Source organism: Micromys minutus (genome assembly GCF_963924665.1).
Source record: "Micromys minutus genome assembly, chromosome: 23".
NCBI classification, from domain to species: Eukaryota; Metazoa; Chordata; class Mammalia; order Rodentia; family Muridae; genus Micromys; species Micromys minutus.
The window spans coordinates 13,802,430-13,817,237 of NC_137958.1; the positions used below are offsets into that span (position 1 = coordinate 13,802,430).

General features: G+C 43.7%; 1 protein-coding gene and 2 pseudogenes across 3 annotated transcripts in view; 2 read left to right on the top strand and 1 right to left on the bottom strand.

Moving 5' to 3' along the window:
• The window catches only part of PHTF2 (putative homeodomain transcription factor 2), a 104,311-nt gene that overhangs the window by 28,346 nt on the left and 61,157 nt on the right, over positions 1–14,808 (top strand). The gene's annotated exons all lie outside the window — the stretch shown is intronic.
• LOC308435603 (splicing factor 3B subunit 4-like) lies at positions 1,068–1,980 on the bottom strand (annotated as a pseudogene). The gene has a single exon. The product of its transcript is annotated as a splicing factor 3B subunit 4-like (transcript).
• LOC308435526 (H/ACA ribonucleoprotein complex subunit DKC1-like) lies at positions 2,021–3,471 on the top strand (annotated as a pseudogene). Its single transcript has one exon. The product of its transcript is annotated as an H/ACA ribonucleoprotein complex subunit DKC1-like (transcript).

Sequence of the window (14,808 nt, forward strand, 5' to 3'; positions counted from 1 at the left end):
CATTTGGTTCCCAGCTAACACACGGCAGCCCCAGAACCAGATCACTCCAGCCCCAGGGCAAACTCTTCTGGCATCAGTAGCATCACTTCCTTGTGGTATATGTACACACATACAGGCAAACACTCAGCATAGAATAAAACATAATCGTGAAACTAATTTAAAACATACAGTTTTATAGTATGATCATTTTATATATATGAGAGAAAAGACAGTGTGACTATGTGTGTGGGTTTGTGTGATTGAGTGTGCATGGGTGCGTGTGGAGCTCAGAGGACAACCTGTGGGAGGCAGTTCTTTGCATTTATGATGTAGTTCCCACAGATTGAACTCTGGTTGTCATGTTTGGGCAGCAGCAACTGCCTTTACCCTCTGAGCTATCTTCATGGCCTCAAACACTTCTTAAGAGTCAGGATGTGTTTGCATTGTGAGATTGCCTAGCTTATAATAATGAAGATGCTTAGTCTTGGAGCTTTGGCCCTCCTTTTGTTTGAGGCAAGTTGCGAGGGGGTAGGTTAATTATGAATTTTAAAAGATTTTGAAGTATTGTATGAGTTGCTTAATAAGTATAAGCTACCAGTCTTAAAACTATGCTATCTGGTGGGATGTAAAAAGAAATTAAGGTGTCTTCCAGGTCTCGACAGTTTCTCTGATGATTGTGTCTATGTTACACATAATCCTTCTACTGGGAGAGTTGGGTACGTGGCTAAGGCAAGGCCGGAAACGGTATTTTACCCTGGCAGCAGTGATTAGCCCAGATGTTCAAAACCCTAGCTATAATACAGCATTCAAAGGATTTAGAGTTGATGAAAAAGACTCTGGTTTCTTTTCTTTTCTTTTCTTTTTTAAACAAGAAGCATAGTTTTATTTTTCTCTATACGTATGTAAAGAAATTAGGACCAACATTTTAAAATAAAAATGAAGAAAATTCCTCTGTGGAAAACATGACATTGGAATGGGGACCCCTCACTGAGAGGGGTCGGCACATTATCCCTGAGGAGCTGCAGCAGCTCCGATTGGTCCAAGAAATGAGGATGCAGGGAGGGTTAAAGGAGACAAAGGATGGCAATTTACTGAGGAAGTGGGCCCCGAAGCAGCCCACAGGGTGGAACTGGGGGACTGTGGGGTGGGTCTGGATGGAGGGAGGGCCCCGCTGGTAGCCGTAGGGATGGGGTCTTGGAGGTCCTGTGTACCCATGAGGGGGCATCAGTGGAGGAGGTCTGCATATACCGTGTGGAGGCATGGGACCTGGGTGACCCATGGGACATCCAAAAGGAGGCCCTCGACGGGGCATGCCCATTGAAGGAGGTCCAGGATGAGGCATTCCAGGAGGTGGCCAGGGTGGTGGCTGCCCCCCCCAGAGCCTGGAGGCCCAGCATGGGGTTGTCCTAGGCCATGGGGGCCATGGTGGGCCAGCTGCATCTGGGACCTCCCTGGATGGGGCATCCACCTGGTGGGAATGGATGAGGATGTGAATGTTCATGACCAGGATGTCCAGTCTCTGACGTTCCTGCTGCTGGGGGGGGGGATGTCCTTCAGCCCCAGGTTGCATAGGTAGTGGGGGCATGGCTGGGGTATCTCAGGAGGGAGGGCCCCAGGAGGTGGCACTGGAGGTGGGAACAAGCCAGGAGGTGGCATGCCTCGTGGAGGAAACCCAGGGATGAAACCACAGGATTGGGGTTAGAGGGCGGAAGGGGCTCATCGGCAAACAGCTGAAGAGGGTCGTCAGCCTGGGACAGTGGGTTCTGGGCTTCCAGAAGTTGTTCAGCTGCAGAGCCATGGCGTTCACCCTCAGAGTCCTTCTTGAAGGCATAAGACAGTGATAGGGTGGTTACACAGGTACTGCCCATTCATGGCCTCAATTGCTGCATCTGAAGCATCAAACGAAGCAAAATTAATGAAGGCGTAACCCTTGGAGTTGCCTGTGTCAGGGTCTTGCATAGTCTTGGGGGTCTGTAAAATAACTTCACAGGCACCTGTTAGAGTTTCTAGGACCCTAGAAAGCTGAGTACCCCCTTCAAGGATGGCGGTTGCACAAGTAATGCTTTCCCAAAGAAGCATAAGAAGAAAAAAGACTGAAAGCAATTGTAAGAAGAAGATGTAGCTGAAATACCACATGCTGAAGAATTTCTCATCTAACCAGAATCCTATGTGGCTCAATTAGACTCTTAGTGGCCACTGTTACTAAAGAAGTTCAATAAGCTAAACGTACGGACTATACACCTATTCTTTGTGGTTCAAATTCTCTGAAGAGGGAGATTGGGGACTATATCAGGACAGGTTTCATTAATCTTGACAAGCCCTCTAACCCCTCTTCCCGTGAGGTGGTGGCCTGGATCCGAGGAGTACTTCGGGTAGAGAAGACTGGCCTCAGCAGCACACTGGATCCCAAAGTGGCTGGTTGTTTAATTGTGTGCATTGAACAGCCACTCGTTTGGTGAAATCACAACACAGTGCAGGCAAAGAATATGTTGGAATTTTCTGGCTGCACAATGCTATTGAAGGGGGTACTCAGCTTTCTAGGGCTCTAGAAACTCTGACAGGTGCTCTGTTCCAGCGCCCCCACTCATTGCTGCAGTAAAGAGGCAGCTCCGAGTAAGGACTGTCTACGAGAGCAAAATGATAGAATACTAGATCCTGAAAGAAGATTAGGAGTCTTTTGGGTGAGCTGTGAAGCTGGCACCTACATTCGGACACTATGTGTATGCCTAGTGTGTCACTGGGAGTTGGTGGTCAGATGCAGGAACTTCTGGAGTCATGAGTGAAAAGGACCACGTGGTGACAATGCATGATGTACTTGACGCTCAGTGGCTGTATAACCATAAGGATGAGAGTTTCCGGTGTGTTGTTTACCCTTTGGAAAAGCTGTTGACATCTCATAAGTGAATGCAATCCACTCTGGGGCCAAGGTCATGCTTTCTGGTGTTCTGAGGATGGCGTGAGGTCAACCAGCAGATTGTGGTCATTACCACTAAGCGGGAAGCTATCTGCTTGGCTATTGCGTTGATGACTACAGCAGTAATTTCTACCTGTGACCATGGTGTAGTAGCCAAGATAAAGAGGGTGATCATGGGAAGAGACACTTACCCTCGCAAGTGGGGTTCCGGGCCAAAGGCAGGTCAGAACAAGTTGATCAAGCAGGGCCTTCTGGACAAGCATGGCAAACCCACAGAGAGTGCCCCGGCCACATGGGAGCAGGGTTACATTGACTGCAGTGATTCAAAAGCACTGGTTGCTGAAGCGGCACAAGCTCCTCAGTCAGCTGCTTAGGCAGTAAACGTCACAAGAAGGAAGCAGGAGAGTGGGAGAGAAAGTGATGAGACTCCTTCAGGAGTTCCCCAGTTGAAGAAGGAGAAGAAGAAAGATAAAAAGCCCAAAACTGTGCTAGATAGTGGGGGTGAGGCTGAAGATGGGGACAGTGACAGCGCCAAAAAGGAAAAGAAGAAAGTAAAACTGGAAGTGATGTCTGAATAGTGTGAGCCACTTCTTGAAGCATTATGTCCAGCGAGGAGGAGAAATAAAAGCCTTAATGAAAAACCTTCTTGTTGAGGAACAGAGGTTGTGAACAGAGCAGGGAGTCTTGGTACACTGTTAGCTGCCACTTGTGACCTCAGTGGTTAGCTGGTGTGGCCATCTCATCCCGTCCTGTCCTGTTTTAAGGATCTGAGAGATAAAATTAGGTCTTTGCCACCAACCCCCCCTGCTTGTGAGGAAACCACACCTTACATATGGCACTTCCTTAACTATCTGCAGCTGTTTACCAGTGACCATTTCAAACAATGCCATAGATAATCCTCTTCTACTTCACTTTTTATTAAATGTTTGTAAAAAATTAAGTATGCTAAATAAAGTAGTATGGAACGTTCTGTGAGTAAAAAGTTAAGCTGTGCTCACTGGAGAAGTCTTATGTCCAGTGTCCTGTGAGGACCGCTCTATTCTGATACCAGGTTTGACCTTGCTGGCCTGGTGGTGTCCATGGGGTTTGGGATAATACTCTGTGCATTGTTACAACATGATTTGTCCACCTCCACATTGCTACTTGTGTTTGTTGTAGAAGCCAAAGCATTTCTATGCCTTCCTGTTTGTTTTCTTTAGAAGAATGGAATTATTGATTTCTAAGAGAATGTAATTTGTAGCTTTTTAAAAGCATTCCCATTAGATTTACTAATGATAGTAATCTTGGACTACCAGAGCAAAAATGAGAATATTTTTATTAAAAATTTGGGGTTTGTGTCCTAAGAAAAAGAGAAAGAAATAGTGATGCCATCTTTTCTAGTCATTTATAGATTAATTCATGATATATATAAAGTGATATCAAGGTGTCAAACATGCTGTATCTCCTGTAAAGGTGGCCTTCCTATTGTTATGACTACCTCGTCATAATGGCCAATATTGTCAGAGGAATTGCTGTCCCAAAATTGCTGGAGTCCTTTTGGATGGGTTAAGATTCTCATGGAGTCATTGTGAATGAGAGCTCTGAAATAATGGACTTCTGAGACCCAGGGTTAGAATAGTGGGCATTAAGTTGATGTTTTCTTTGTAACTGTTACAGAGCAAAGTCATGATGAAGTATCATTTTAAAACCTCAATTTTGTCTGTTTGGTTACCAGTCATGACTGTCCAAAAATTAGACTTGTCTCAGCCAAAATACTTCAGTTAATCTAGTTGGTATGATATTTGCCTTTTCACTTAGGATTTTTCCCCTCTATTTTTGTGAAGGTTCTTGAATTTTTATCCGCATCCACCAGTTTGTGTATATGTATTGTAAATACTTTGGGTTTTAGCTTTGTTTACAAGGAGAGAATGAGATGTAGTCAGGAGTCTGACCTTGAGATATCTAGTTCCCAGTACACTATAGTTCTAGGTTGAAACCAGAACACAGTCACAACGTACTCATAAGCACAAACCAAAATATGCTGCCTCATTCTTCAGAACATTTTAAAAAATAAAGGTAGATGTGGTGTACCCTAAAATCCCACTTATTACTTATTTATATTTGTATGGGGTGAGGTGTATGCCATGGTGTAGGTGTGGAGGTCAGAAGGCAATTTCTGAGAGCCAGTTCTCTCCATCTGTGGAGATGGATTCAGGTCATCAACCCTGGTAATAGGCACCTTTAGGCTATCTGCCTGGCCTCTGAAAAGAGTTATTTAATTCACACATTTAATTTCTAATGTGAGGGTCTTTGAGAGGTACCCACTTTTTTGTTTTTGTTTTTTTTTTTTTTTTTTTTTGTTTTTAAAGCTTCGGTTTTTGTGTGTTTGTATTCATTGACTTTGACCACAGCAATGAGAGTAGCAATGATTATGAAGTTACCAACATACTTTCTTTTTTTTTAATTGAACAACTTCATTTGAAAAACAAAGATAAATGTACAGATTTTAAGCATTTTTGCATAAAAGTATACGAATACATTTTTGTCAGTACTTGATTTTTTTAAAGGTTTGGTAGTGTGCATTAAGATCTTACTAGTTACAATGAGCATAAAGTACATGTAAAACAGGATGTAACCTGGAATTAGTCAAAGTTTTCTTGGTGTGTAAAGATTAAGCATAATGGTTTTTCATTTTCTTTCTTTTTTTTTTTTTTCTTTTCTTGAACTTCATATAGTCTGTGAGTTGTTTCTGGGGTGTTCTGAGCTTTCTGGGGTTAGTATCCAATTATCAGTGACTGCATATTATGTCTGTTCTTTTGTGACTGGGTTATCTCACTCAGGATGATATTCTCTAGATGCATCCATTTTCTTAAGAATTTCATAAAGTCATTGTTTCTGACAGCTGAGTAGTACTCCATTCTGTAAAAGCACCACAATTTTTGTATCCATTCATCTACTGAAGGACATCTGGGTTCTTTCCAGCTTCTGGCTATTGTAAATAGGGCTGCTATGAGCATTGTGCTGCATGTGTCTTAGTTGTATGTAGGAGCTTCTCTGGGGTATATGCCCAGAAGTGGAATAACCAACATACTTTCATATAACAGTTTTTCCCAAGGACTTCTTTCAGCATCTTTACTGTCCTAATAAGTATACATAAAACAATTCTTAGAAAACAGTGAACTTCAGGGCTGCTTTAGAGGCTGCACTAATGGGTAGGAAATCTGAGACGGGAAGGTACATTGTCTCAGCAAAGTCCTTATTCCTCGTGTTTCTTTAGTGTAGGTTAAGGTGGACCCACCTTCCTGTGGGGTGATCATTTATCGCCCAGGTCATTGACCTGCTCAACTGGTCTCCACCCAGATTAAAGATTTCTTCATCTTGACCACAAGTTTTCCTTATTGAACTTCTACTGCTGTCGTATCATTTTGTACTAAATCTCAAGCTAAAAGTTATTAGCAATTTGTGTTTGTGTGTGCATCCTCCCTTTTCATTCTTCCTTCCTCCCTCCCTTCCTCCCTCCCTCCCTCCCTGCCTCCCTCCATCCTTCCTCCCTTCCTCTCTTTCTTTCTTTTTTGAGATGGTCTACCTCACTGCCTTGCACCTTTCCGAGTAACCTAGACTGGCTGACTAGCCAGCGTCAGGGATCTTAGACGGTCTTATGCCTGACTTTTTCATGTGTCTTCTGAGGATCCAGTGCAGATCCTCATTGCTTTCAATGACTGAACTGTCTTCCCAAACATCATTTAACTTTCCTTTTTAAAATGGAACTCAAGTCAGCAAGTCAAACAGTCCTTTTTGCAATCAAACATTTGAATGCAGTACAATCCAAAGACATACTAATTTTATACATGCTGAGAGATGATGGCAGGGAAATGTTAAAATATTTTTTCAGAAATTATAACTTCATGTTTCCATAAAGACCAGAAAATGATTTATGTAGTAAAAATTCTGCAGTTCATAACACAGACAGTTATGAGGGGCAGGACAGCATACAAATGCAGAGAGAGAGAGAGAGAGAGAGAGAGAGAGAGTGTGTGTGTGTGTGTGTGTGTGTGTGTGTGTGTGTTTCAGAAGCCAGGCTGCAGTGTACTGTGTGTGCAGCACCAGTGAGTGCAGCAGGAAACCTTAGGATCAATGCGTGTTTGATTTTGAATTAAGCTTTGGTAGTTTAATCAGGAACCTTTTACAGCTGCTAATGTTTTGGGACCGCACTCGGGTACTAGAAGCCACAGTTGAAGGAGCTGGGTTCCATGGATTGTTTTGCTGACGGGCCCTTCAGTAGTCTTTGTTTCTTTGCTCTTGCTTGAGGTTGTCACACACTCCTCCTATTTGAGGATATCTTATACTAAAGAATCAAAACTAGGAAATGTGCGTTGGAAGTTATCTTTTTAGTTCCTTGTGGTAGCACATGCTTATAGTCTGAACACTCTGTAGGTCAAGACAGGAGGTCCCTCTGAGTTCCAGGCCATCCTAGGCTACAAAGTTCAAGTCCAGCCTGGGCTGCCTAATGAGATCTTACCTTTACAACATCACCATCATAAAAAATATCAGCAAAATCAAGCAAACAAACCCTCGAATCTAAACAACAAAAAGTTATTCCTGTTACATGTAATTTACAGACAAAAATTGAGACATTGTAAGATTAGGGAATTTATCCTCTTGCCTTTTAAAAGGCCTACTTTATAGATTTTTGCCACTATATCATGAATTACAGAAGCCCAAATGCAAGGAGAAATAAGAAATGGTACAGCTTGAGTCAGTTGAACTTGTGAGGAAGGCGTGTCGTGTCGGTTTGGTTTGGAGGAAAACATTCTGTGACGTACTAGAAAACTACTTGTGAACTTTAAAAAGTCTCTGATGAATGAATTTAAAACACACTAGTCAAGGTTGAAGAATTTGCCAGCTAAATTCTAAATATCTTGCAGTCTGTTTATCTTTAGCCATGGTAACAGACATAATGGTGAAGTCATTTGGTAAACTACCAATTGACAGCCTAAACTTAGACCAGTACGCCAGCTTTGAAAGGGCTGGAAAGACCAAACCACTGTTTCTAAACTGCTCCAGAGTTATAGTCCCAGAAAAAAAATGACACTGTAAATGCTATTTAACAGGGTGACTTGGAAGCTAAACTGCTTTCTGGAATCGCCCGTGGCATTTACTCAAATAAAAGCGCTTGACTCACTCCAGAGGATTACAGAGAATAAAGCACTCATAGGAGACGCTAACATGTTCCTGTTAGAACTTTCATACAGACTGCATGTTTTATCCTGACAGGTGAGGTCACGCTTTAGTTTACGTTCTTGTTTTTGTTACCTTTTCCCATGATGAACCTTTTTAACTACAGATGAAGACAACAGCAGTGCCAAGCATGGTGGCCCACGCCTTTAATCTTAGCACTGGGGAGGCAGAGGCAGGTGGATCTCTTGAGCCAGCCTGGTCTACATAGCTAAGTTCTAGGACATCCAGGCAACACAGAAAACCCCTCTCCATTCTTCCAACTCTCTCTCTCTCCCTCTCTCTAAGAGAGAGAGAGAGAGAGAGAGAGAGAGAGAGAGAGAGAGAGCATGTAGATAAATGAATAAAGAGAATGTGGCATGTATAGAAAATGGAATTTTATGCAGCCAGAAAGAAAAGTGAAAAATCATGATATTTTCAGGAAAATTAATGTAATTGGAAATTATGTTAAATCAGTTAGATTCAGACAAATACCACATTTTCTCTTATAATCAGAACATTGATTTTTTTAAAAAAATGTGTATGTATGTATATTTATAACTTTATATGTGAGCTCATATTAGTATATTTGCATATAGACTAGAAGCTGTGAACGGGGATCTTGAGAGTGGAGAACTGAATCTCAGAGCTGGGAGACTAGAGAGGGCGGTGGGTGCATATAATAAAATATCGGCTGGGGCTAACTGCAGAAGAATGGCATTGGCTAGAAGATAGAGTGTAGGAGGAGGAGTGAATAGAAACAAAGTATAACAGCACATATGTTCAAACATACCATGGTGAAACTAACTTTTTATGCTAACCCCACAAATACTAAACAACAAAAGGATATATATTTTGATGGTATATGAAGAGAAACAGTGAGGTGGTCTTTCAAAACTAACTAGTTTAGAATTCTGAAAAGCCAAAAGATGTTATCTTATTTTTCCAATTTTCAAAATAGTAGGTAACAGGGTGTAATCTTAATTACTATTTTTCTGCTGCTTTGACCTTTTTATATGGCTTATTTTTATTTACTGGTATAAACTGAGGGGAGGAATTACCAGGGAGTCTCATTAACTTCATGTAGCTAAAATTCAGTATTAGTTTTATCAAGTAGACTTTAATTTTTGGTATTTTATTAGCAATAAACAGTTTCACAGTAATAATACTCTTGTAGGGTTTATTTTAATTTATGTTGAAATGTCATTTATGACAGGCATTTATGTGTCAGACATGGTTGTATTTTTTTGCAGGAAGCTCTGAAGCTAGAAGCAATCATATGTAGATACATTATTCATTGTGAGGACTACACTGGAAGTTGTGCAGGTCTCAAAATGTGTCCAGCTAGTCCCTGTTGCTCTCTAGTATTCATTTATCCTTGGCAACAGTAGTTTCTTTTCACCCCACCCCAGGATGGCTTGTCTCTTACCTACTTAATGCTCTTCAGAAGCATCCTCTTACACACAGTGTAAAATCCAAGTTTCTTCACAGAACTTTCAGATTTTTTTTTTTGAGGTAGTTCCACATTTTGTGTGTTACGTGTACACATGTACATATATATGTTTTTCTCTTTTTTATTAACTCACACACAATTACGTGTTTCTTGGTTTGCTGGAGTAAGACAGCCCTTTCATAGTGAACTGTGGCAAACTGACTGCCTGTGAACACAGCAGCATCACTTTCATAATTTGGGTACCCTGGACAAAGGCTCCATTTTGCCGTTTTCACTATTTTACAATAATTGAGGGAGGACTGATCTCCTTTCTCTTACTCTGAGGAGTTATATAAAACTTCTAAGCACCATCAAGTCTCAAAGCAGGGTCAAGAGTTGACTGCTTAGACAGAGTGTGTTACCTGCAAGTTGCTTATCACCAAAGATCAGCAGTGTCTGCTGATCAAGAGCAGTTCGTACTTTATTTTGGATGTGAGCCTTTGAATGTAGTATCTAGCCTTTTCTCTAGCCCAACCTCCAATGTGATTGACCTTTCTGAAAGGATTTTTGTGATGATCTTGGCTTACCATCTAAGTGACAGATTAGAAAGCTTCAGCTAGAGTTGTAGGGCTCAGTACATATAGCAGCTGAAACTTTCTTGCCTTTCAATGTCACTTCTTAGTTAGGTTTATTGAAGTCTGCCTGTGTGGATTTTCAACTCGGTGTTTGAACTACCCATTCTGGTTTTTATTTTTTAAATTATTAATTCAACTTGGTCTGTTAAATGCAAAGCCTATCTTCTCCTAAAAGGGCACCTTTTATAATCCTCTGGAGACTAGGTATCTACTCCTTAGTGTGCCTATAGAAAAGACTTGTCTGTGTGCTTCATGGCAGGAGAGTAGTTTTTATGCCCACAATCCTTTTCTTTGTTAAGAAAGACTTTATAAAGCAATGTAGAGGTTACTGTTACAGCGTTTGTGACCCCCGAGAAAGGTCCACAGACTCAATTTAATTAAAAATTTATTGGTTAGCTGCTAGCTAAATGAACAGTCTGTGAGCTAAATTTGCGATTACCATGGAGGGTTAAAGGGGAAGAACACACAAAGACCTTCAATATCTATGCATGCAAGCAAAGACTGTTCTGTTCTGCCAAGTTAGATAGTTAAGGCAACTCGGAACAGTCTTCCATATCAGCATAAGCAAGTTAAAGAGTCACATCGTAACAAGTAGGTAGCCAGAGCTGTACTTTGGGGGGAGGGGGGCTGTCACTAATTGAGGATTACTAGGAACTTAGTTTGTAGGGACTGGAATCAGAGCTGGCGGGGTTCAAGATAGAGCCTGGCAAAAAGTGGAGCTTCTTAAGCCACAATTCCTTGCATGCTTACAAAATCAGCGTGTTCATTTGTCCTGGTGATTGTGGCCTCTTGGTCTTTAAGGTAATGTGCTGTCTCGTTCTGTTTTTATTACACTCCTTAATGGTTGTCACGTCCTCCATAAGGAACTTGTTTGAGTTGGCTTCTTGTCCCGCACAACCGTCTCGCCTGCAAGAACGACGCGGCACACGAAATAGGATTCTTCTGCGGTAAACTTTAATGCTCTCGAGAGGCAGAGCATAAGCATACATCAAGTAGAAGCGAAGACCACGAACTATCTAGCCCGTCCCCTTATATAGGAATCAGTCCTTGCCTTGGACGTGGAGCCCCCTGATTGGTTGAAACTCATCAGGCTATATGACGCCACGGGAGAGGCAGAGCTCAAGGAGTGGAAAGTTACCCAGCACGTGCGCACATGACTTGTTTACTGCCAACTCCAGCCGGATGTCAGCGCCATCTTGTAATGGAGAATGTGCAGGCGGCGCCCCACATCTCCCCCTTTCTTTTATTCTTTAAGCAAAGTAGGACACCCATATTAGGAGGGCGGAGATAGAAGTCAAATCCTCATTAAGGTGTATAAAGACCATGTACAGGAGTAACCGCTAGGCTTTTTGTAGCCCATAGTACTCTTGACCTGTCACTCTGTTGTTTTTCTGAGGGACACTGGGGCAGGCAACCCTCACGCAAGATGACATATCTCCCAGAGATACCCCGTGACAAGGGGCTCTCAGTGCGATGCTTTGCTCGGCATCCCTCATGGGCTGCTCAAACCAGACACTCTAATCCTGTGCAATGAACCGAAGTTCTAGGAGTGCAAGAGCTGTCTGGCCGGCGACCTACTGCTTAAGCATAGACAACCAGATATCAGCTGATGCTGCATGTTCTAGAGCGACAAGCGCTTGGGCAATAACCACCTTGTCTCTCTTTTTGTTTGGGCCTTGAGCTTACAAACCAGCCAGAGAAGCAATGCAAGTCCGCAGCAAAGGATTGCTCCCAAGAGTCCCACCCCCACCCAAGTTAATATCGGTGGTGAAAAGCTTAGGGAAGACTGTAGCATCATGTTCCACTGGAATTGGTTTCAGGAATGCCGACAGAATCGCCCATCTCGCCTCTCCTCTGACTCTCTGGTTCCACAGCATCAGGAGCAGGGCTGTCATCGGGAGTCTCCACCATTTTTCGAGTGAGCCTCTCGGGGACCCAGAAGGGATTATTTTCATCCTGAGGGAAAACACAAACAGCTCCCCTGGATCTTATCAACACAAGATCCGGTCCTTTCCATTTATTAGTTATGACATCTTTCCATTTCACCATCTCTCTTGGTTTGTCCATGGGTAGGCAATGCCTTTCAGCCGCCGTATGGCCATGGTCATCAAGATTTAAAAAATTTAAGGTGAATAGTGCCATGGATACTGCGGTCCTAGGCACAGGGGGCAAAGCCTGCATAATTGCCCCTTTTTGTTTTATTAGATATGATTTAAGGGTGCGGTGAGCACGTTCCACAATACCTTGTCCTTGTGGATTATACGGCAAACCTGTAAGATGAGTCACAGCCATCTGGCTACAAAATTGTTGAAATTTTTGTGAGGTATAGGCCACGTTGTATAGGGCCAAGCAAATGCATTTGTTCATTGATGGCTTTCAATTCATTCAACAATCACCATTTTCCTGATTTCTTTTTAATCACAAAAATGGGGGTATTCCAAGGTGAAGTAGAGGGTTCTACATGACTCAATTGTAGTTGTTCTCTAACTAATTGGGTAACAGCTTCTAATTTTTCGGAGGTAAGGGGCCATTGAGGAACCCATACCGGATCCTCCGTTTTCTATGGTATGGGCCGTACTGCCTCAATGGCGCTTAGGAAAAGCCCAGACCCTGCCTTTCTTTGTTGGGGTTAGGCGAGACAGGCTCTAGGGGTCCCTGTTCATAGCGTCCCAAGCCTTTTCCCTCTTTAAAACAGATCTGTCTATCAGGGGCTTGTGGAGGGCCCCTCTGGGACTGCAAAATGGCTGCCGCGAGACCTGCATTAGTGAGTGGCCCTCCCAGTTCTCTACAGACTCGAAGCCAATCTTGAAGACCTTTGCCCTTTCTAGGGGCGATAGCGGCTCGACATTCTTGGGTGGCCTGTTCAAAAATAAGCTGTTCAATAAGAGAGGCAGCCTGCTTGGGATCCCCGAAGATCCGACCTGCCGCCTCGGTCACGCGGGCTGCAAAATCTGAAAAAGGCTCTTGAGGTCCCTGAATGATTTTTGTAAGCTGACTATCGGCCCCTCCCTTTTTTGAAAGTGCCTTCCAGGCCTTAATGGCTGTGCTTGATACTTGGGCGTAGGCACCCCAATGATAAGCTGTCTGATCTGCTGCATAGCGACCTTGGCCAGTCAGCAGATCAAATGTCCGTTCTTGTTGTTCAGGAGTCAGGGCCGTAGCATTGGCTCTTGCTTGGGTTTGGGCAGCCTCATACCAAAGTGCCTTCCACTCCATATACTGTCCCATGCTCGGTAGAGCAGCCTTGGCAATTGTCTGCCAATCAGAGGGAGTTAAGGCAGAGATAGCCAATCTGTCAAGCTAAGCGATAGTAAAGTTGGCGGTTACCCCGTATTTTCTGACTGACTCTGCCAATTCTTTTATTTGATTATATTCTACGGGGGCATGAATGTGGCCACCCTCAGCTGTCTCAAACACAGGGAAAGCAAGACGCATCTGCCTTCTCACCCTTTCCGGGAGGAACGAGAAGGGTTTTACAGGCGTGCGTGCTGCATAAGGAGGGGGGGCCACTGGTAAAGGAGGCGCTGTCGGAACAGTTGGGGACAAGCGCATGGGTCTGCACTGCTCATCAGGATAGTATTTTTTTTTCCTCATATCTAGCTGCTTCTTCATCTAGCTCTGCTTCTTCTTCTGGGTCTAAGCCTTCTCGCTCATCATCATCTGAAGTCTCGAGGCTATCAATGTTAAGAGCCTCAAAGTCTTCTACAGGGTACAAGCTGACTCCCCTTTTCTTAATATTAGAGGGCATAAGGGAATAAAAATCTGAGGGTTTGTGGGTAACTACTCTCCCGCTGTACAGCGTACCTGGAGGTCCTTTTTCCTTAGGGGGGAAATATCTTTTCCTGCGCGCGCCCATTCTCTCACTCTGTTCGGCTTCTGATAGTCTATCCTGGACTTCACTCAATACCTCTTGCCCGGCAGCGACAGCGGGCCTACAACTCTCATCTTTTAAACAATTTTGTACCATCGTCCAAATGGCCATGGTCCCGGGCCCGAGGTCTCCGGCAGTCTGCGCACAGTCTAAATCTCTACCCAATTTTTTCCATGAGGCTGGTGAGAGAGACCCAGAGACCACAAACCAAGGGGCAGCACGCTCTACCTCTTTTATGAAACGCTGCAAGATGCGGGTGGGCAATTCTAGATCTCTCTGCTTAAGAATTGACTGAAGGGCTGTAACGGTCGAGTGTAAAGAGCCCATCACAGCGATGTAATGCCCGCGGCTTATTTGCGTGGCGGCACAAAGTGAAACTGAAAGGCGAGTCTCAGCGCGTTCCGCTTTTTTTATCTACAAAGACTTATGGAACACAGGGGTGCCTCTGCTTATCTACGTCCGACTTAAGCACAAAATTAACACCAGCCCCGTTGGACACAAGAGGAAATTAAGAGGAAGAGAATAAAAACTGCACTGACAAAGACCAGAGCCCCTATGGACCCTTCCCACGGCCGCGGAAGATTTAAACCAAATTTAAAGAAAGATCCAGGGTCAGACATACCTTGCCGAACTTATCTCCCCGCAGTTCTGGATCCTCCCTGCCCGGAGACAGGGGGTCTTCTGTGGTGCAGACGATGGAGTGGTCGAGTTCCCAGGTTTCGGCACCAGATGTCCCGCACAACCGTCTCGCCTGCAAGAACGACGCGGCACACGAAATAGGATT